We start from the raw sequence: 22,753 nt of genomic DNA on the forward strand, positions 1-22,753 counted from the left end.
CAGCGGTTCTCACATCCGCCATATTAGCATGGCCAAACATAGCCTATTTCCCTTCCGCCGAGGTGCAACGCAAACCTCCATCAAAGTGCACCCGCCACCGCTGCGTTGGGAGCCAATGGTGACTCACCGCGCCATGCGGAATGACGTGCCGTCCGCTGTACAAATCAGGATGCCCCAAACAGCCAGTCGCACCGCAGCAGAGGAACCCCCCAACCAGAGACGGCAGAAGCACCACAATGGAGCGCAAAACCAGACTCCTGGTCCCTTTCACCCGGTCCCGACCGCAATGGACCCAGCTCTACACGTCTTCCCGGTGCTGTACCTGATACATTACCAGCAACTCATGGACCATCGCGGATGACGACGCAGGTACGCAATAACACAATTCCGCGCACAACCACAACACACAACTCAAAGCTAATATAGGGGTCCTGTCCACACCAGACACCCTGGTGGGGACAGGAACACCTCCACAAGTGTACCCACACATGTCCTACCTGTCACTAAATCACCTCTCCGCTCCCAGGTCACCCATCTACCACGATTATGAAGTTATGTCCCGGTCACGTCGCCGCAGCGGTGGAGACGCGGGAAATCATGCGCACAATGCAGAAGGCAGGGCCAGCGCCAGTCATGGGCAATGCACAAAGACCACAGGGCCACACCTTTACCCTCCACACACTGGGCCCCCCAACATGAAGGGACATGCCATGTGCCCCCATGCACAACAACAAGCCATGTGAACCCACACCCTGCACGATATACCAAACAACTAGGGAGACAGCCACAGCAGGAAGGGCTGCAGAGGAACACACAGCACAGAAGCACAGGCCTTGGGCAACCCACACACCACCACAACACCACACACATGGCAAAGAAACTGAGTACAAGCACAAAATGAACACACACAGATAATGAACAATCACTCCCCTGGACACACAGCCTGCTAATTCACACAGACATACCCCACACTGACACACATACATAGACCACATGCCAGCAGCAATGGAGCACAACATATAGGAAAGCTAAAGTGAGGTGCACACACATGGAAAGCCAAGGAGATAACCACCAAGCATGTGTACATCACATCCAAGACAAGGAACATATAACAACACCCTCAGCCCATCAAATCACACATGGCCCATCAATTCACACATGACTGGCACAGTGAGTGAGGTCAAACCACAGTCACCTCAGTGCAACAACTCTGGGAGACAGCAAGGCAACCCTTGTTTTGGCACAGGGATGAAAGGAAGGCCCTGAAGTCAAACTGTGAACAGCCACACATATGTATACAACTACATGACAGGATTATGTCAGCAGCACTATACACAGGGCCCATTGACACACTCCATGACTGTCAAACACAAGTAGGAATCTTCACACATACCCCCATCACACCTGCAGCACACAACACCAGTGTCAAACACACAGAAGGGTGTCAATAATGTCCAGTCAATACACAGACAAAACATCACACTCCCTGGGGGTATCCACAAACATCACACACACACACAGGGATGCCAGAACCAATGTCTGCACAAAAGACAGCTGCAAAACACATAACTCAACACAAACACACACAGGACCACAACAAGACCAGACATGACTTGTGCAGCCAAACTGTGGAAAGGAAATGGGAGCACAGACAGAACAGGAGTGCACAACCTCACAAGTCAGCTGCAATGCAAAGACAACTTACCACAACACAGACAAGAAGTGCACCATCACAAAACAAACATGGACACAAACTGGGAGAAATGGGCCTACAATGACACACAGACAGACATACCACATCACCCATCAAGTCAACATGATGTCACAGTGTACCACATGCCTGCACATACACAAGAATGACAAGAGACAGCTCAAACATGAGAGGAGAAAACACCAAGGACGCATCTAACACAAGCACAGGAAGTAGAATAGACCTAAGTTCATGTGACAGACACAAAAGTAAGGCACACCACACTGGCAACACACATCTGAATGAAACACACCACACCAACAAAACACACACACAGACATGCAAATAGAACACCACACACAGAGCATCTGTCATCTGCAAGAGACAACACAGCCCAAACACTGCACACAGCCACATCAAACACACAACAGATGCACATGCCAATAAATCACATAGCAAACACAGCACAACATCAGGGGATGCACACCAGGCACGGTGAAGGCTACATACACTCACAGCACTGCATGCACGACAAGCAGTGTGTGCACCCAAAACATACCAGTCCCACACAGATATGAGTGACACACCATGAACACCCACAACAACAGCACACTGACAACATCACACTCTGGAAGTCAAGCAGTACCTCAGCAAACACACATACACCTAACCCAACACCCACAGATGCACAAGTCTGGAACACCAAAGTGGAAACAACCTGACCAGAGGACTGTGCAGCACAAACAGTTGAACTGCATATGAGCAACCATGACTGCTGAACAGTACAAGAAAATCACATATAACCAATTGGGAAAATGGCTTGAGTAGCACATTCCTCCTGTGCAAAGATCTGCACCTCAAAGCACAGTGTCACAAATGAAGTGATGGGGAGGCGCTCACAAAGGCAATACAAGTGGACAGCTGACATGAAAGTGAAGTGTTGTGTCCCTCAGTAGTGGACATGGCAGGAGTGTACCATACACAAATAGATAGAGTGCAGACTCACAATAGGTAGGCATCTGAAGCACAGATAGGGGATGGTATGACACCACACACCACATGCCATACTGGAGGCAATGAAGCCCCATGTGACAGCAATGCATGAGAAAATCACACCCACAATGTCAGTGTGGTGGAGAAGGTATGCACACTGACCACAAACAGCATCAAGACACATGGATGATCAACAAAACACAAAACACAACACTGACTTGCCAGTCACATACTCTGCATACTCACAATTGCCAAAAACAACAAGTAGGAGTCAGCCAGAACTGCAAGGACACAGCAACACACTGCACAGTGCACAACATACAACACACACATGTGCGCAGAAGCACAAGCACAGGGCTGAACAATCACACAAACAGGCACTCCACTCCTGGGTGACACATATGTGTAGTTGACATTGCAGGGGCACACACACATCAACACTCCAGACAAATTCACCCCTTCACACTGCACACTTCTTTACCACCCAAGTGCACACATTGAAAGCAAGCCAAGTGACTAGGAGGATGACTGACCATCACAACATGACTATACACCTACACTGCTGGGCACACATAAAGTAAGATGACACATACATGATGACCCTGGCCAACCTGCCTGCAATCCTGTGGATAGAATCCCACTATGTGCTGGCTGTGCCCCCAAACCTGACATGTGTACAATATAGCTAACAGGATCAAAGAATGACAATGATAACGGTATTTCATCTAAGACCACCATCATTGCACCCACAAGTATCAGAGTCAGGAAGAACTGAAGTCCCTGTCACCCCTGTAAAAACAAGAAAAAGTGAGACAAGCCATTGACAATGTGGAAGTGGCATACAGAGCATGTGGCACAGTAAACCATATACACACAGCAAAATCTTTATTCAGTAAGGACACTGAAAAAACAGACAACAGGAGCAACTGTCTTTATTCACATATTACACAGATAGGCACCCATATTGGACAAGAGCAAGGCCAGTGGCCAGGCCAAGGTGCAGAGTAAGTACATGAGAAGCTGCACAGGGAAGGGGAAAAGAGCAATGCCAGTGGCCAGTTCAAAGTGCAGAGTATGTCCATGAGAAGCTGCACAGGGAACAGTTTAACACAGAAAGGATCAACAAGGCCAGTGGCCAATAGAAAGTGCAGAGTAGGTCCTTGAGAAGCTGCACAGGGAACAGTTTAACACAGCAAGGAGCAACAAGACCAGTGGCCAATACAAAGTGCAGAGTATGTCCATGAGATGCTGCACTGGGAACAGTTTAACACAGCAAGGAGCAACAAGGCCAGTGGCCAATAGAAAGTGCAGAGTATGTCCATGAGAAGCTGCACAGGGAATGTGTGCGACTGTAGCCTACCATGGTCAGCAACATAGTCAGGGGGATAACAATGGGCAGTATAGGCACCGCTGTGGGAGAGACTGGTGTGTGAGGGTGACTACCACTCAGAAATGGCTAGCAGTCGGACTGGGAGCTGGCTGTGGGTCGGAGACAGTTGGAGCACTTGACCGGGGAGAGAGAGGCCCAGCTGAGGTAGAGGCATCTGTGGCTTGGGGCTGTTTGGAGCAGGTGGTGTATTGACACATGGAGGTGGAGTCATACTGACATGAGACACAGTGTGGGTGGGAGATTGTGGAGGGGTGCCTTTCCACTTCTTGGGGACTCTAAATGGCTTCCCTGTCTTGGGATTAATGGGAAGTGGAGTGGACACAACAGGCACACTCTCCACCAAAGCTGCATCAGGTGCAGACAGTGGCCCTCCCTCTGGGGACGTGCTGGATCCAGCGGTACGCTTGGTCAGCCCTTGCCTTTGCCCCTCCATCCCCTGTATACCTGGTGTACCCCTTACAGTGCCCTCCTTTCCCTGCATCACTGGGCTTTGGATGGGAGTCGAGGTTGTGGGCGAATCTGCCTTGGAGCTTTTCTTATGTGTACTCTTAGCAGGCACAACCTTCTCAGTGGGCACGGAAACTGTCTGCTTGTCTTAGCAAGATGCTTTTGGGACAGGAGATTCCTTGGCTGGGGATGCCTCTGAGGCATGTGACCCTGAGGTCTGCTTCTTGGCTTTGTGGCCCTTGGTGTCGCCTGATGGGCTTTTGTCTTTGCGCTCTGGGGTGGCTTTAGTTTTCTGTGGGGATGGTGTATGCGCCCTGGAACGCTTGGGCTGCTGCTGCTGTGTGCTGCATGTGCTGTATCTTGACCTTGATGTCTGTGGTGCGTGGTCACTATCATGAGATGTGGCCACTGGCAGGGGGGTGGTCAAAGGGACTGGAGCTGGACTCTGAGATTGTGCCAGTTGAAGGGCTGCCGTCACTGCAGAGGAAAAAAACTGGACAGTTCGGTGTAGCCCACCCACTTCTGAATGTATGCCCTCCATGAAAGCAACCACCTGTGCCAACTTTTTGTCATGGTCTATGAAGGCATTGAGGAGAGCTCTCTGGCCCACACACAGCTGGCGCAAAAGGTCCACAGACTCAGCACTGATGGTAGCAGGGGGGACAGGGGCAGCGGTGCCTGGGGTGAAGGACACGGGTAGAAACAGTAGAAGTAGGTTGGCGGGTGGGCACTGTATTCTGTGTGGTGGAAGAGGAGGCAGAGTCCCCATTCCCTGTGCCTGCAAACATGGATGTGTTACTGCCAGTGTCAGATGACGTTGAACGTTGCGTCTCTGCCTCTGATTCCTCCATCAGACTCCTGTCCCCCTCCGTGGCGCTGGCCACATCTGTGTCACTGTGCTCCTGTGCAGCTGTTGTGCTTGATGCCTCACCACTGGTGTCCGTCCCCTGTCCCTCCGTGACCACAGGAGATGCTGCATGAGAGAGAGATAAGTAGGGTCCGTTCAGTGGTAGCAACAGAACAAACACATGCAAGCAAAGCACCACTGAAGATGAAGACACTGACATATTGCACACCACCCCGTGCAATAACATTGTGCAACCTCAATTTTTAACTCAAACAATGCATTTAAACAAGAAAACCACACCTAAGTGAGCCATGTGATGACCACACAACACAATATCCTGCCCTTGGCTCCGTTCAACCAGACACACAAATAGATCAGAGCAGACCTAGGGCAAGGATGAACCCTACAACATGTTGCCACTGTCAGATCTGGATGGAGCAGAAGGGGACATAACAGATACAGACTACAACATGACATTCCACAATGACCATGAGCCCATGCCATTAACCATGTTGCACTTTGGGGCACAACTACTGTTGCACATTGGCGTAAGATGTCTAAGCCTCACAAATCTGAAGTCAGGCAATGCATGCATTGATGAAAGCCCACTCAGATTGGGCACACTGCTGTTCCCTTCCATGTGATTTCCTACACTACCCCAATGCAGACGATACCTGAAGACCACGACTCATAATGCTATGTAAATGCCCAGTACTCATTTTACATTAGGAAGTACATGTAGGGCTAATGCATGATAGCTGCACCCAGCACAGAGGCCACTTACAAGCCACTGCGTCAATCTACCAACATCACATATCCCTGTGCTGGCCCATGCTGTGTACACATGCAGCCACTCACAGCCAAAGTCACCCTTCCCAGAATACTCACCCCTAGTCTGCTGCGGATGCTCCTTCAATCGTGCATGCAGCTCAGGCTGTGTCACGGCCAAGATGTGGACCATTAGTGGTGTCATGCTGGGCTATGCCAACCTGCCAGTCCGAGGGAGCAGCCCCAGTTTCATATCCGCCATGTTCTTGCTCAGCCGGCAGATGTCATCCCACCCCTTGTGGCAGTGGGTGCGCCGACGGTTTGAGACACCCAGAGCCCACACCTTGCTTGCAATGGCCCTCCACATGGCCTTACGCTGGTGTACTTTGAGCTGCAGGCATGAGAGACAAGAGGGGGAAAACATCAGTGACACAGTGTTATGTACCAAAATCTCTCAGCACAGTAGCATGATACTGACTCATCCAAAATCTACAGATATGTCTAACAGAGACAAGAATGCGTCTCACATGGTACATCATCATGGGAGAACCACACGTAAATGCATGCAGGTGTGAGGGTGGACAGAGTACCTGCCCATCTCATACACATGCAGGATGCCAGCACAGAAAGTCATGTGTAGTCTGCCCACATCTACTGTCCATTTTTGAGGTAGAGCAAGACATACATTACATATCAACATATGTTTGGTGGTAGACTCACTGTGTCCAACACTGCTCAGCCCTCAATGTCCTTGCCCTGTGAATGGCTCACTGTGTCATGAATGTCACATTGAGGGACATGATCTCACAAAAACACCCCCTTCTCACGAGGTCTATTGTGTGCAATTTAGAGGGCTGAGATGGCTCATTGATGGAGAGCAATGAAAAAAGACACACGTAACACTCTGTACATTCAGTGATGTGTACTTGTCATTTTGGGCGGTGACTGTGCAGGCCAGGTGGATTCACACTGAGATGGACAACAGGGACCCACACAGCCATTCACATAAGCAATCACTGTCCTGACTCTTGCATTTCCAACTAGCTGCATCACTGAATGGCTGACAAGACAATACATGTCCCTCCAATCTTGATGTGCAGGCAGGGAAATGTGTGATATAGGAATCACACCTCTTACCCCTATAGACAGCATGTTAGGCAGTGCATGACACGACCCCACACTCTCAGGCACATACTGCATCAGATCAACTACATGTGTGCCCCCCCTGCACTCTCACTCACACTGTTGAAGACTTACCACAACATTTGAGGCACCATATAGCCTTGGATACTGTGTGAGCACCTCGTCCATTAGGACGTCCAGCTACGCGCTGGTGAAGGGAGTGGCCCGGATCTTTTCAGGCCTCGCCATCACTGTGGCCATGTTACAGCAGCAGCGGCAGTGGGTGGTGAGGGGTCTCAGGCAGCAGTCCCTGGAGGCAGCAGCAGGTGAGGGGTCTCAGGCAGCAGTCCCTGGAGGCAGCAGCAGGTGAGAGGTCTCAGGCAGCAGTCCCTGGAGGCAGCAGCAGGTGAGGGGTCTCAGGCAGCAGTCCCTGGAGGTAGCAGCAGGTGAGGGGTCTCAGGCAGCAGACTGTGGGAGCAGTGAAAATGTGAGGCTCTCTCCCACACATATATAGCCCCCAGGGGTCGTTTCAGTGTTTCTAAGCTGCTGCAATTGGTGTTCTGGGTCTGCCTTTTTCAAATGCATAAAATGACTGGCTCCACGACAGCAGAACACAACTACTGCAATTTTCTAAATTGCATTAGGCTACCACGATTGCGCTTCCCATTGGCTATAAGGGCATGGTCCATGGAGGTGACACACTGTAGGTGCCAGGCGGTAGCTACAGCGGTGGTGCTTCTTCCAAATGCATCCAATGACCTAGCAGAGCACGCCTACCGTAATTTTCAAAATTGCATTAGGCTAGTGTGATTGCGCTTCCAATTGACTGTAAGGGCATGGTTCATGGCAGTGACACATCGCAGGGGCCAGGCGGTAGCTACCGCGAGTGGGGTGCCTTACATTGACAGTGACCGGGATTTGGGTGGTGGAGCATGCCAGCCGCCATTTGGCAATACACACATATCTATCACTACCGCGATTGTGTCTTGGGCATTGGCGGTGACACACTGCAGGTGCCAGTCAGTAGCTACCGTGATTTGGGTGCCATACATTGACATGAGTAACCGGGATTTGGGTGGCGGAGCATGCCAAACCGCATTTGGCAATACATACATATATACCACAACCGCGATTGTGCCTTGGGCATTGGCGGTGACACACCGTAGGTGCCAGGTGGTGGCTACCATGATTTGGGTGCCATACATTGACATGAGTGACCGGGATTTGGGTGGAGGAGCATGCCAACCGCCATTTGCCAATACATACATATCTTTCACTACCACAATTGTGTCTTGGGCATTGGCGGTGACACACCGCAGGTGCCAGGCGGTAGCTACCGTGATTTGGGTGCCATACATTGACATGAGTGACCAGGATTTTGGTGGCAGAGCATGCCAACCGCCATTTGGCAATACATACATCTCTATCACTCCCGCAATTGGTTCTTGGGCATTGGCGGTGACACACCGCAGGTGCCAGGCGGTAGCTACCGTGATTTGGGTGCCATACATTGACATGAGTGACCAGGATTTGGGTGGCAGAGCACTTTGACAGCACCTATGGACACATTATGCTGTGTCAATGGCCAATTAGCAGTCAACAGTGCACAGTGGCGACATGATAAATGGCACATCATTGTGCACACAATGCTAATGTGACATTTAGCACACTACTGACTACACATGCCATGTTTGTGTATGTGATTTGGTACATTGGCATGTACTCCCTCACAAGTCACTTGTGATATTGATGGACATGTACACAGAGCAGTGTTGTTATGGACTCTCCAATGTGGACACATTTCAATGTGTGAAAGTGCAGTGAAAATCACAGCGATGTATGTCTAAATGAAGGATGTGCTGATTTCACCGTCTTCCTATCTTGGATCATGCACACACTTGTTGTTTACGCTCAGTCTGTGGTAATTGCGTTGTTGATGTGTGCTATGTTCAACTTACGTCTGAAGGTGTTGCCAGTACAGCAGCTAGGTATGAGACAGTAGTGTTGCATTTTGACACATATGCAAGATGATATACTCTCAGGCGTGCCCATGCTAGATGTGGCCATATCCCTATGTGCATTCTGATAGACCGAGGTTGTTTTGGAAGTACATGCTGTGTGAAAGTGAACAAGTGTACGATTCGTGTAGTTGAAGGTGTCCCTACATGTAAGCTGCTCTGTAACTCAATTGTGATGACAGTCATTGTTGGCGTTGTGTCTGTCAAAATGTAAGATGTTGTGCCCATCTCATGGTGTATTGCATTGACATGTGTTCTCTTTCATCTCGACTATGAGGAGACCAAATCTGCATCGTCTCTTCACAGTGCTGGCAGACATGGAGAATGAGGAGATCATCCGGAAATTCAGTCTGGATAGAGCCACCCTACAGAACCTTTGTGCTATTTTGGAGCCCCACCTGCAGCCTCGCCGAACATATCCAACAGCTTTCACCCCAACGTCTAAGGTGATGGCGGCCCAGCATTTTTTTTCCACTGGATCTTTCCAGCACACGGTGGCCAGTGCAGGTGGGATGTCGCAACCTATGTTCAGCATGGTGCTGCGTGATGTCCTGTCCGCTATGATGATCTACAAGGACAGATATGTCCATTTCTCCATGGGACTTGAATTGGCAGCTGTGAAGGGAGATTTTTATGCCCTTGGACACATCCCCCATGTTGTTGGTGCCATTTACTCCACACATGTTGGGCTGGTTCCACCACAGGCACGTGAGCATATCTACAGGAATCGTAAACATTACCACTCCATTAATGTGCAAGTGATGTGCCAGGCGGATATGATCATCTCGCACGTGTGTGCCAAATTTCCCAGCTCAGCCATTGACTCATACATCATGCGTAACAGCATCGTATCACAGTTGATGGCTAATCTGCTTCCTGAGCATGCATGGATTGTGGGTGAGTATGCATAGTCAAATAGCATGCTTTGCGTGTGACATGCTGTCCTTTGCCACAGTGGCATTACAAGGTTTCTCTGTGTTCCTCATACCTAGGTGACTCTGCACATCCCAACTGTCCTTGGTTGATGAGCCCACTGCGGAATCCCAGGACACCAGCTGATGTCTGCTACAATGATTCCCATGGGAGGAAACGTCGTGTGGTTGAGCGTACTTTTGGTCTCCTGAAGTCACGGTTTCACTGCCTGGACAAGAACGGAGGTGCCCTGATATACGCGCCCAAAAAGGTGTGTCAGATCGTTGTCACATGCTGCATGCTCCACAACCTGGCCTTGCGCAAGAAGATCCTGTGAGAAGTTGGCCTGGTAGATGCTGTCCACTAATTATAGTGGGCACCCTGTACCAGTCCAAACAACCCCTTATTGATGATAGGTTAAAGACAACCTTTATTGAAAGCTATCCTAGTGGTAGCTATGGAGAGCAGCCTTCAGGCTAAGTCTTGAAGGAATGTAAAGCAACTTGTTTTACCAGTCTATAATCTCTTGAATGGCTAAATGAAAGACAATCACACCAGTTATATATATAAAATATATGTATTTATTTCTAAACACACCCTACTAGTCTCTTTATGAGACTAGAGGTCCAAACACATAAGTTACACTTCAAATAGTACAGTAAAATAGCACAAATACACGTCAGGCCCTAGGGGCGAGCCAAACCATATACTAAAATAGTGGTATAAGAACCACGACTTAGCTAGACACAAGGCCTAGAGCCTGTAGAATCGCTGGGACCCCAAAGAACCACCCAAGGTAGTGACACAGGGGACCCACGGGGGCCGTGTGCAGTGTGAGAACACAGCCGCGATCTCCCGTTAGCTTCTATGGGGAAAGTCGCGGTTACATTTTTAAAGATTAAGGACACTTAGAAATGACTTAGCACCAAACCCTCTTGGACTTAGGAAGTTCTAGGGTCAACACCCATGGGAGCACGGGAGCACTCGAGTTACCTCACCCAGGGAAGCCGGGTGCATAGGTGTCAAATGGAGTCGGGTCGCGTCGTCCATTTCAATGGGAGCTGGCGAAGAAGTACTGCTGCCGGGAAGATGTGAAGTGTCCGAAGAGATCGAAGCATGGATCGAAGTCGAGAAGAACCTGAAAGCAGAGGGGACAGAGTCTGGGTCACTAGCCAGTGATCAGGAGCACGATAGGTGAATGCCCACTGAAGTCAGGTGATTTCAGGTAAAGAGAAGAAGAAGCTTGACTTTCAGCCACGAGCACCAGGAGGCGTCGAGGACAACCAGGAGCTGGATTCGAGCTGTTCCGCGAAGCATGTCTAGTGCTGCAATGTTGGTGCCCAGATTGGACACAACAAGCCTTGGCAACAGCAACCCACGCAGAAAGGAGACAGATGCTTCGGTGCAGACCAGCAAGGTCTGAGGGACTCACCACGCGGTGGGGAGTCAGGACATATCTGGAGCAAACAGGGAAGCCCACCAGTCTCAGGAACCCACCAGTCAACGGACCAAGGATCGCAAAGGAGCCTCGAGCTGAAATGCAAGAAGCAGGCTCACAGAACACTCGTGGAGTGTAGGCCCACAATCTTCGGTGCAGATGGTGCTCAAGGTGGGGGCTACAAGTAACCCCAAGCACAACTTCAAGAGACGTTGAGAAGTCAATGCACTTGCAAATGTGCAGGTTGATCAGGAGTTCCGGTTCCACGCTACTCACGAGGGCTGCGGGTCTCAGCTTTGCTGGGGTATCGGGTTGGCCTGTAAAAAGTCTGGAAATCCTCTTCCTGGGCTGCAATTACTTTGGAGTCCGGCAGGAGCTTCAGAGATGCAGACCAGCAAAATGCTTTGTTGGTGCCTGCCAAGCAGGGTAGTCACTCCTTGACCCCAAGGGAGATTTCTTCAGCCCTCTAGTCTTGAGTAGAGCGTCGAAGTTCCAGGATTCAGCTTCAGAGTTTTGTCCAGGGATATCCAAAGTCCTGTTGCCAGGGGTTCCTTACTTATACCAAAGAAAGGGGTTGGACTAACTCTGGGGACCCACCTATGGGAGGGTTTGGAAAGAGGGGTGGCTACACCTATTTCCTTTGTCCAGTTTTGCGCCAGAGCAGGGACTGGAAGCCCCTGAATGGGTATGAGCTGGACTATGCACAGGGACACCAAATGTGCCCCCAGTGCAGGACTTCAAAGCACTCTGAGAGTGCTCCCACCCAGCCCCAATACACATCAGCCTGTCTGGGAGGTGGTTACACCTCCCTGTGACGGGAAACCTATTATCCAGGCCTCCCCTGCCGGAGTTTCGGTCAGCAGCAGGGCGTCAGACCCGTTTCTGTGGCTGCAGCATCCATTTTGTGATGCCAGGGCTCTTTGAAGTTGGTACCGGGTACACCAGTGCCGTCATGTCTCTCCCTCTAGAAGGGTGGCATCATACTCCCCCTCCAGTTACTGGTGTGGGGGTATGATTCCAAGGTGTTTGACACCAAACACGACATGTTTCCGTGCAGCCAGTCCAAAGATTGCATTTACCATATGGTTATAATGCACTTAAGAGTATATGGTCAGGCTGCACCACTGACAACCCCGGAGAAGAGATCCCGAAGACTGCAGAGGGGCTTAGCTCATGCCTGGGCACCCTCTCACATATAACCAAGCACCCTGCCTTCAGGATTGATAAGGCCTGCTATAGGGGTGACTGATAAGTTTCTATGTGCAGTGATAGATGAGGTATAGTGTTGTTTTTTGTTTTTTTTTAATGTGTAGCACAGATTTACGTGGACAGTGCATCTCGCTATCACATCCGCCCAATACTGGTGGAGTACTGACTTCCAGATCTCATCCATGGCTGTCCATTTTCCCCTAGATATATGAGTCCCACCACACTTACAATACTCACCCTAAATGTGCGGGGCCTTAACAATCCCGTCAAAAGTAAGGCTGTCCTGTCCTATTTAGAAAACATCGAGGTGGACATATGCTTACTCCAGGAAATGCATTTATTGTCAAAAGACTGCCATCGCCTCAAATCCAATAGGTTCCCCACACAGCTATTTTCCTCCGGCCCCACTAAATCAGCCAGGGTGGCCATTCTAGTCGCCCATCGGTTCCGCGGGGAAGTTCTTCATAAAGAAGCTGAAATCAGAGGATGACTCCTTACATACCGTTTTGCCCTGAGGGGTATCACTTTTACCATTTGTTCAGTTTATGGCCCTAACTAAGGACAGGAAAAGTTCTTGCACACCGAGCTCACGGAGGCGACAGCCACAACAGAGTGTAAGATTCTTCTGGGGGGCGACCTGAACATTATCCTAGATAACAATGCAGAAGGATCATGTCAGTGCACTAACCAGTCAGGCGCATTATCCACAGCAGGTCTGACCCGACTACATGATATAGGCCTCGTCGATAGGCCTGCTTCCACCCCCACAGCCGCGAATACTCTTTCTTCTCTAACGCGCACAAAACCTACGCTAGATTGGATTATCTACTGGCATCCACATCGCTGCACGTGCTGGCTACGACCGTAGAGATAGGTGCGGCCTCCTTATCTGACCATGCACCAGTCATCGCACCCTTTATTCTCCCCCCTATGCAGTGACCCCCTCGGTTATGGCGGCTACGTGACACCCTCTTACACCACACTGCAGTAGTAGAACAGGTACAGCTCTCCATAAAAGACTACCTCTCCCATAACGCGAATAGCGACACCTCCCTCTCCACACAATGGGCAGCACTTAAAGCGGTCATACGCGGGGAGCTGGTCGCCGTATCAGCTGCAGAAAATGTAGAGCACAGATGTAAGAGGGATGAACTTACTCGGAAAATGAAAGGACTAGAACAGATACATCAGCAAACCGGGGCACCTCGGGTCTGGTGCCAACTCAAAGAGGTGCGGCACCAGCTTGCCGCGCTAGATCAGGACAGAGCCGAATTTGCAGCCCTCCGATTGTGGCACGCATACTACACAGGAGGAGATGGGTGTGGGCACCTCCTTGCCCATAAATTGCAAAAAACCCGTCAGAGACAGGGTGTCCGGGAGATCCAACGGGGAGACGGGCGATGGGTGACGGAGGATTCTGAGATCGCTGAGGCCTTCTGGGACTTTTACGCACGCCTCTATGCCAGCGCCCCTCTGCCTTCCACGGCCGGTGCTGCCTTTCTTGCATCTGACAGCTTGCCCACACTGATGAAACCCCAGGCGGATCACCTGGACGGCGACATCAGGATAGAGGAGGTCATCGCGGCTATCTTGCGGCTTAAACCCGCCAAAGCCTCTGGACCCGACGGCTTTCTCACCATATTTTATAAAACGTTCTGCAACTTACTGGCCCCAGTGTTAACTAAGCTTTTCAACTCATTTTCTGAACCCGGAATGCTACCTGTGGAAATGCTTAAATCTTCCATAGTGGTCATCCCGAAGTCGGGAAAGGACAGGACCACCTGTGGGGCCTATCGTCCTATATCCCTCCTCAACATTGATCTCAAGCAATACACAAGGATCCTGGCAGCTCGTCTCTCACCTTACATGCTGTGGTTGATTGACCTGGACCAGGCAGGTTTTATTCCCCAGCGCCAGACAAGTGACAACACAAAATGAGTCCTTCATCTCATTGAGAAGGCCTCCTGGACGCAAGGGGAATACATGATGCTCACCATCGATGCCGAGAAGTCCTTTGATCGGGTCCACTGGCCTTACTTAGAACAAGTCCTTACTCGAGTGGGATTGGGGGAGAAGTTTAGGACTTACATACTCAACTGCTACAAATCCCCAACAGCCAGAGTTCGGGTCAACGGACACACGTCATCCAGATTCTCTATAGAGAGAGGTATGCGGCAGGGGTGCCCCCTGTCACCACTCCTCTTTGCATTCTACATGGAACCGTGAGCCCACCGCCTCCGCTCTCAACCAGAGATCACAGGGATCAAATTCAGGGGCTACACGCATACTGACAGCTTACACTCTGAAGGCGTCCTGATCTCATTATCAAACCCCCTCCTGGCGCTACCAGCTTGCCTTGCAGAATTAGAAGCCTTCGCGCTGACATCCGGGTTTAAGGTGAATATGGACAAATCCATTGCACTAGATCTCTCTCTTGCACCCTCTACCCGCGCGCATCTCCAAAGCCGCCACTCCATCCAATGGGCGGTCGGCGCGATCCCATACCTGGGGATTCAGCTAGCTCCCTCTTTATCAGACACGGTTGCCCTCAACTACGCACAGCTGAGGCAGAAAATCCGTAAGGAACTGAACTAGTGGAAGCATTAACCGCTCTCCTGGCTCGGTAAAATAGCGGTGATCAAGATGACCATCCTCCCTCAGATTTTATGCTTGTTCCATACCTTGGCGCTCCGACCCCCCTTGGGGTGGATAAAACAGACACAATCCGAACTTGCACGATTTATCTCGAATGGCCGCAAACCCAGGATGAAACAGGCACTAACAATGCTCCCCCCGGAGAGAGGGGTTCTTGTTATTTCCGATCTCCTCCTTTACTTCCAAGCGGCCCAATTACGCCACCTGGTAGAGTGGTGCCGACTGGAGTTGGAGAAGCACTGGTTGTTTCAGGACCAGGCAGTAGCTGCCAGGCCTCTGCATGGAATTCCCTTCCTCCGGAGAACGCATAGACCGCCCAACCTCTATGCCACCCATATCACCAGGGTCATTCTTGAAACGTGGGACCATACTAACACTAAGCACAACTTTACCACCTTTCCCTCGCCACTTACCCTGCTGGCATGGACGCAGCGGCCTTCACTCGGTGGAGAGCCTCCGGATGTCGCTCGTTGGGCCACCTATTTGACCTGGATGCTATTATACCTTTCCACCAGCTCAAACTGGATTATGGGCTTCCTGAATCCAAACGGCTTCGATATTGTCAAATTCGACACTGAGTCCTTCACACACAGGTGAAGCCATTCACCAGTAGGCTCCTGTCCCCTTATGAGAAGTGGCTTATCACCCGCACTTCCAACAGAAAACTCACCTCGGACCTATACAAAATGCTATTAGTCCACAATACACATTGCACAGCGCTAGCCCCGTGCGGTGGGAAAGGGACTTGGGCAGAACGCTCACTCATAAAGAATGGGAGGGGATATACTACAGGGCTCGCCACTCAGCATATGACATGGGGCTGACAGAAACCCTTACCAAACTAGTCACCTACTGGTATTACACCTCGGAACGGCTTCACTCCATGGATCCCACTCAGGAAACTACTTGCTGGTGGGGTTGCGGGAAAGTGATCACATTAGCGCACCAGTTATGGGACTGTACACACCTCCAGGCATACTGGATCCAGGTACTGGATGAGGTAGACAAACACTTAGATACGCAAATCCCACGCTTCCCATCTTACATCCTCCTGAGCCTCCCAAACCCCCTGACTTATCCACTCATATCTCGACGAGGCCGGCTGATGGCAATAGCGCTAGGTTCGGCAGTACAAAATAATCTAACTCACTGGTGCACCCCACAACCCCCTACATTCACAGACTTGTTACATCGTCTGTGGAACGTCCTAGGAATGGAGAAGCTGACGTTGACACTGGCAGGGAAGGGTTCCACGTTCAATGAGCTTTGGCAGCCCTTTTTGGCTCTTCTCTCCTCTGAATTCAGGGAAATCACTTGCCAAAGGTACCTCCGCCTCCTGTGGCTCTATGACCCTCAAGGGCCCAACAGTATGGCTCAAGCTCCAACTGCGAGACTCAAGCACTGAACACATTCCTTTGTTTTAGTGAACAAGGGACGGGGGGTTGACAATAGGTATCCTTTACATGTTATGTCATGTTTCGTCCCATGTTATCATGTTCCTCACCTGCTAACGTCACCCAGCTTTGTATTCAACAGGACATTCGCTGCCATTCAAATTTTGCAACACGGAACGTATTGTATGTTGATAAAATTCAATAAAACATTTAAACCATAAAAAAAGCATACATTTAAAATATTTTACATGAAAATGTTTACAAATCTTTAATATTATTATATTGATTTGTAATATATTTTTAAAATGTATCAAATTCTTATATTTATTTTAATATTAACAATACATATTTTACAACTATATAATTAATAAGGAAATTCAAAAGCATTCTAAATAATTATTTTTAAAAGAAATTATTACTTTTGCAAATGTATACATTTTACAATATTAATGTACATATTATTAAAATAATTAACATTACATTTAAATTAAAATATTCACTTTTTTACAATTTCCTCACCCTTATCCCTAAAAAGTCAATATCCTGCTATTAAAAAAATACATTTTATTTTTACATATAAATGCAAATAAAAATACAAATGTCAACAATTTTATTAATAAATTATCCTACTAAACACACATATAAAAAAAATCTAACATATATAATCAAATACACTACAATACGTTACCTACAAAACAACACTTACACACAATATTAAATACAATTATATTTTCTAAATCGCTCTTTTTTACAATAATGAAAACAACACTTATAACGATATTCTAACTTGGGTTTGTACCCCTCCTATTCAGTATCCAACATTTACGGGCAGGGGTAGAACAAACACTATAGACTTAATGCTGATATCAAGGAAATTCTCACATTTGGCGGACAGTTTTGCGGTAGAACCTAACCCTACTAGCGACCATAACCCTCTGGTCGCTAGTTTGCACATAAGGGCACCAAAGGGTAAAGGTGATGAATAACCCATGAATTATAATCCTAACCAGGGGGTGAGAATAAAATGGAGTAAAATAGACGCCGCAAAATTCGAAGAGAGTATTGTGAGAGCCAATATCAGCAAGGTTATGATATGCCTATCTGAGGCCTCCACTACAGAGGCGATCATACAGTGTTTTGAGGATATTTGCAAAGATGTGGCTAATAACTTGGCAAATTCTATGAAGAGAAAGGAACCGCAGGAAATAAAATGGTTCAATGCTGAGTGCTCTAGGGCCCAAAATGATCTTTAAAAAGCATTACACATGGTTCCCCGTGACAGGGTCTTAATAAGGTCAACAAGACAATTCTATAAACAAGTAATTGGGCATAGGAAGGACAAATTAAGAAGACTTGCCTGGGAAGATTTGGAGAGAGTTAGTGCTCTCAAGGATTCTAAGGGTTTCTAGGAGGTCATAAATCGTCCTCTTTTTACAGACGCCATTAGAAATATGGAATCAACAAAAACAGGGGAATCTTGGGTAGACCATTTTTCGGATATATTTAACCCAAAAGGTGTATCCATGCAAGACCAAAAAGATAATATAACTATTAACTTGGAAACTGCGTATCAATTGAGCTCATCTATCTCTGTTAGTGAGGTCGAAGTGGCATTGAAAAAGGGTACTTTCGCAAAAGCCCACAGGGCCAGATCTGGTACCCCTAGATTTGTTTAAAGGCAATCCCCAATTATGGGCTCCATTGATTGCAAATGTTTTTAAATCAATAATAGTGGGTGCTATCCCTACTACATGGAAAGAGGCCGTGGTGGTACCGATATACAAGAAAGGTAGCAGGAATGATCCTGTATGCTACAGGCCTATATCCCTAATTGATGCAACATGTAAAGCGCTGGGGAGGGTAATTCTCGCCCGTCTGGAAACCTGGGCTAATGACTCTGGTCTTATATCCCAATCACAATATGGTTTCCGGAAGGGGATGGGAACGAACAAACAATGTCTTAATCTGTCCTTAGTTATGGGTAAGTACATGAAGGCCAAGGGTGGGACGATCCACCTGGCCTTCATGGACTTATCCAGCGCTTTTGACACAGTTATAGGGGGAAGCTGTTGACTTTAATGGAAAAAATGGGCTTTGAGGAGGCCCTCATTACCCTGTTACGTAGGTTGCACTTGACAACTTTTGTCTCCATACGTTATGGACCAGGGGGTGAAAAAACTAAGCCTATAGCATCCAGAGAGGGCGTTAGACAGGGATGCATTTTGGCCCCCTTTTTAGGCCTCGGCTAGCGTAGCAGCGCATGCGCTGCTCGCTTTGCGAGGCATGCAGTATACACTATAGTGGGGAAGCTTCGAGGAAGCTCCGCCCACTCTCCGCCCATGTTTTCTAGTGGCTGATTTCCTAAATACAGCGTTCTGATAGGTTTTAGGATAGTTAGTCCCGCCTCATGACGACCATGTCGTCATTTGTATCCTTCCACGGCTACCGGCCCCTTTACTCAGGCACTATTTTGTTCCCCTACCTCCCCTCCCTCCGTCCATCCTTCTCGGCCCCTCCCATCCGCACTCCCATTCTGCCCTTTCCTCCGCAGTCCACTCTGTCAGGCTCTCTGTACCGAGGCTCCCTTTTCCCGTCAGTCCTTCTCGGCCCCTCCCACCCGCACTCCCATTCTGCCCTTTCATCCACCGCAGTCCGCTCTGTCAGGCTCTCCGTACTGAGGCTCCCTTGCCCCGTCCGTCCTCCTCGGCCCCTCCCACCCGCACTCCCATTCTGCCCTTTTGTCCACTGCAGTCCGCTCTGTCAGGCTCCCGTCCTGAGGCTCCGTTTCAAAATAATATTTAACAAAGGCTGACAAAGAATAATAGTGTGAGGCCCACTGAAGTACATTCCTTTTGGTACTTTTGCAGCCGTTTGTTGGAAGACAGATTGAACAGATTGACGAATCTGCGGTACTTGGAGCCGTGTTATATCGTAAGTGGCTAACGGGACATTTTTTTCCAGGAAACGGGCAAAGAGTGACTTCCATTACTGTGCAGTTCTTCACTTCCGGCGATAGACTGTGCAGTTCTTGGGGAACTGCTGCGGCGGGCCGGGCCCTTCTTTGATCGAGGATGAGCTCTATGAAGCACCCGGAGGTGGTGCCGGCTGCTGCACCCCTGGATCTTTCACAACACAGCCTGTGCAGCCGCTGGTTTTATCTCGGAAGCTCTGGCTGCAGGGAGAAAGCGACAGACATGTTTCTGTCTCTCTTTCGATTCCGCTAGTTCCACTTCAGGTGACCATGTCGTAAGGAAGGACTCCATGCTGCTAACTAACTGTTGAACAGGCAGACATGAAAGTAACTTATTGAGTCTTACAGTGGCTTGAAACTTTCCCAACTGTGTATTATATTCTGTATATTGTGGGTAGCTTGTTCTTTCATACCCATTGCAACTACTTTCCATTACCCAGTTCCGAGGTGTGCAAGCCTGGATTGTAAGCAATTTACTCGCACGATTTGTTCGTAAGTTTTAATTGACAAAAATATACGGAAAACATGCCAGATGCGCCATTACCGCTCCATTTATAATCGTGAATCATGTGCAAATTAGCGTTTGCAATCGAACTGGGATTCGCATCGGAAGGAGCATGGGGGTTTAAGAACTCTGTTTACTTTATGTACTTTCTATTTCTTGCCTTTCTGCAGCAAATAGGATGATGTTGAGGACAGAAGGGTGGGGCATGGGCCAAACTTCAAATGCCCACAGGGGTCAGAAGGTGAGTGATGTCACTTCCACTACTGGAATTGTGGTATTATGACGTTCACAGCCGTCCAAGTGGTCGTTCAGAAAATGGCTGCTCAATGTATTGTGTTGAGACGCCACATTTGACAAGGAAAAATAAAAACAAAAAAATTGTACTAAAAGTGCTACTTTTGGGTTCCAAAACAGCATGCTACTCGCTGAAAGAAGCGCTTCGCAGCCGTGTCCCAGGTTGTAAGCGCTACATAAATACATTTGCAATTACAAATAAAGAAACACTGGAAAAAACATAATTCACATGTATATGATCTTGCTAGAAAACTCATGGATAATACATCAACTGAGGAGACAGCTTGCAACACGTTGTCCACACCAAAGGCAGACTTGCCCTTGAGAAACGTCTTAATGGATGCTGGTATAGATCATGCAGAAATGTGTTGTAAATGTGATATACGTGCGTGTGTTATGCATGCAACAAAAATATATGTTACACGCATGTAAATTCCAGCTGAATTTGCAAATGCGGAAGGACACGTCCAGAAAATTTTACTACTACCACTAATACTACCTTCAGTGTTAATCTACTTGAAATAGATACTGTACTTTTAGAACCGTTGCTTGACCACGGGGAGCTAAAGTGGACCTGCCCTCACTTTACTGTGTTGTTCCTGCTTGCTCTTGCCAAGGGGAGGGCATTCCATCTCCTTCAGTTCAGTGAATGTGAAATGTTTGCAAGTGAAAGCAGACACCTGATTATTTAAACTTTGCTGCAGGCTTTGCTTTTGGATTCTTTCCAGTCGCCATTTTCTAAAACCACATTTCCGAAGTATGTTCGTCTTCAGATAATTTATGAGGTCTGGAAGATGTTCTAGAGTAGCTATCCACCGTCACCCTTTGTTGCTTATCCCACACTAGTTTTCATTAAAAAAACGTTTTTACACTTTGGTTTCATTTAAGTTACAAATTGGGTCCGTAATTAAAAAGAAAAAAAATTATGCGCAGCAACCGCACTTCATCTTTAAACATGTTCTGCTAAAACGTGGGTGCCGCGTTTGCTGGGGAAGAAATTGATTTTTTTTCTATTTGAAAGAAAAAATTATTATTGTGTTTTGCAAAATTTCAAGAATAATTTCCATTCCATTCCATTTCGCCGTTGGGACCTTTAAAGTGTTTAACCATGCAACAGTTGATGTTGTTGCAGCAATGATATTGTGCTGCATAACTAAATACTTATAAGGTCCCAAAAGCGAGACCTATTGGCTATGCCAATGCTTGTTTCTATTGTAACTGTCTATTCTTATGCCGCTCTGAATGTGTCCGCACACTTTCAGGCCTGCACTGCCCTCTTTATACGTCATTCTCTGACCCACCTCCCCCAAATACACACACAGAAGGGGTAACCGCTGCGGCGGGCTGGGCCCTTCTTTCATCCAGGCGGCGCAATGTACATAGCAGGGCCATAGAAGAACACTATCAAGCACCCGGTGGTGGCGCCGGCTGCTGCACCCACAGGCCGCTACGCCTGCAACATCTTCTGCGACGACGAGAAAGCGCAATACCAAAAGCGTGGCTGACACCTCATCCCCATTATCGCCGCTGCTCGCGGCAAATCCAATTGAAATTGCCGACCACTAGTGCATTCAGTTACTGACCGTCACCCAGCTATGCAGCGGCTCGGGCTACCACGACAGACTCCTGTCACACTGAACGGCCACCAACTGATTCTGGAGCAAGGAGGCAGGTGGCAAACCGAAATGATTGTTGCCTGAGGGGGGGGTCAGTGGTTAGCTGCCTGAGGAGACTGGCTGCTGCCTTGAATGCAGTCTGGTAGCTGAAAGGAAACTAAATGGACATGGTAAGTGCACACCTTATTAGTAAAATGTTTGAAGGCTGCAATAAAAAGAGCAGATTTCGGTAACAGAACTGGAGCTGATTTTGTGTACTGCTCTCTACTGGGGAAGGGGGGCGGGGTGTGGTGGTGCTGGGCCTCTGCTTGTGTGTGAGGGTCCTGGCGGGGCCTACCTGTGCAGCCTCCCATGGAAAGTATTTCCTGCCTTTTCACATGCTCTCGCCGCATCCATGGAGTGTCCCACTGTGCACGGAGCAAGCCGCACCTCCCGGGGCCATGCAGGCTCCACTGCCCCTTTGCACCTCGAGTGTGCCCCACAT

The sequence above is a fragment of the Triturus cristatus genome, chromosome 6 (assembly GCF_964204655.1).
Source record: "Triturus cristatus chromosome 6, aTriCri1.1, whole genome shotgun sequence".
NCBI lineage: Eukaryota > Metazoa > Chordata > Amphibia > Caudata > Salamandridae > Triturus > Triturus cristatus.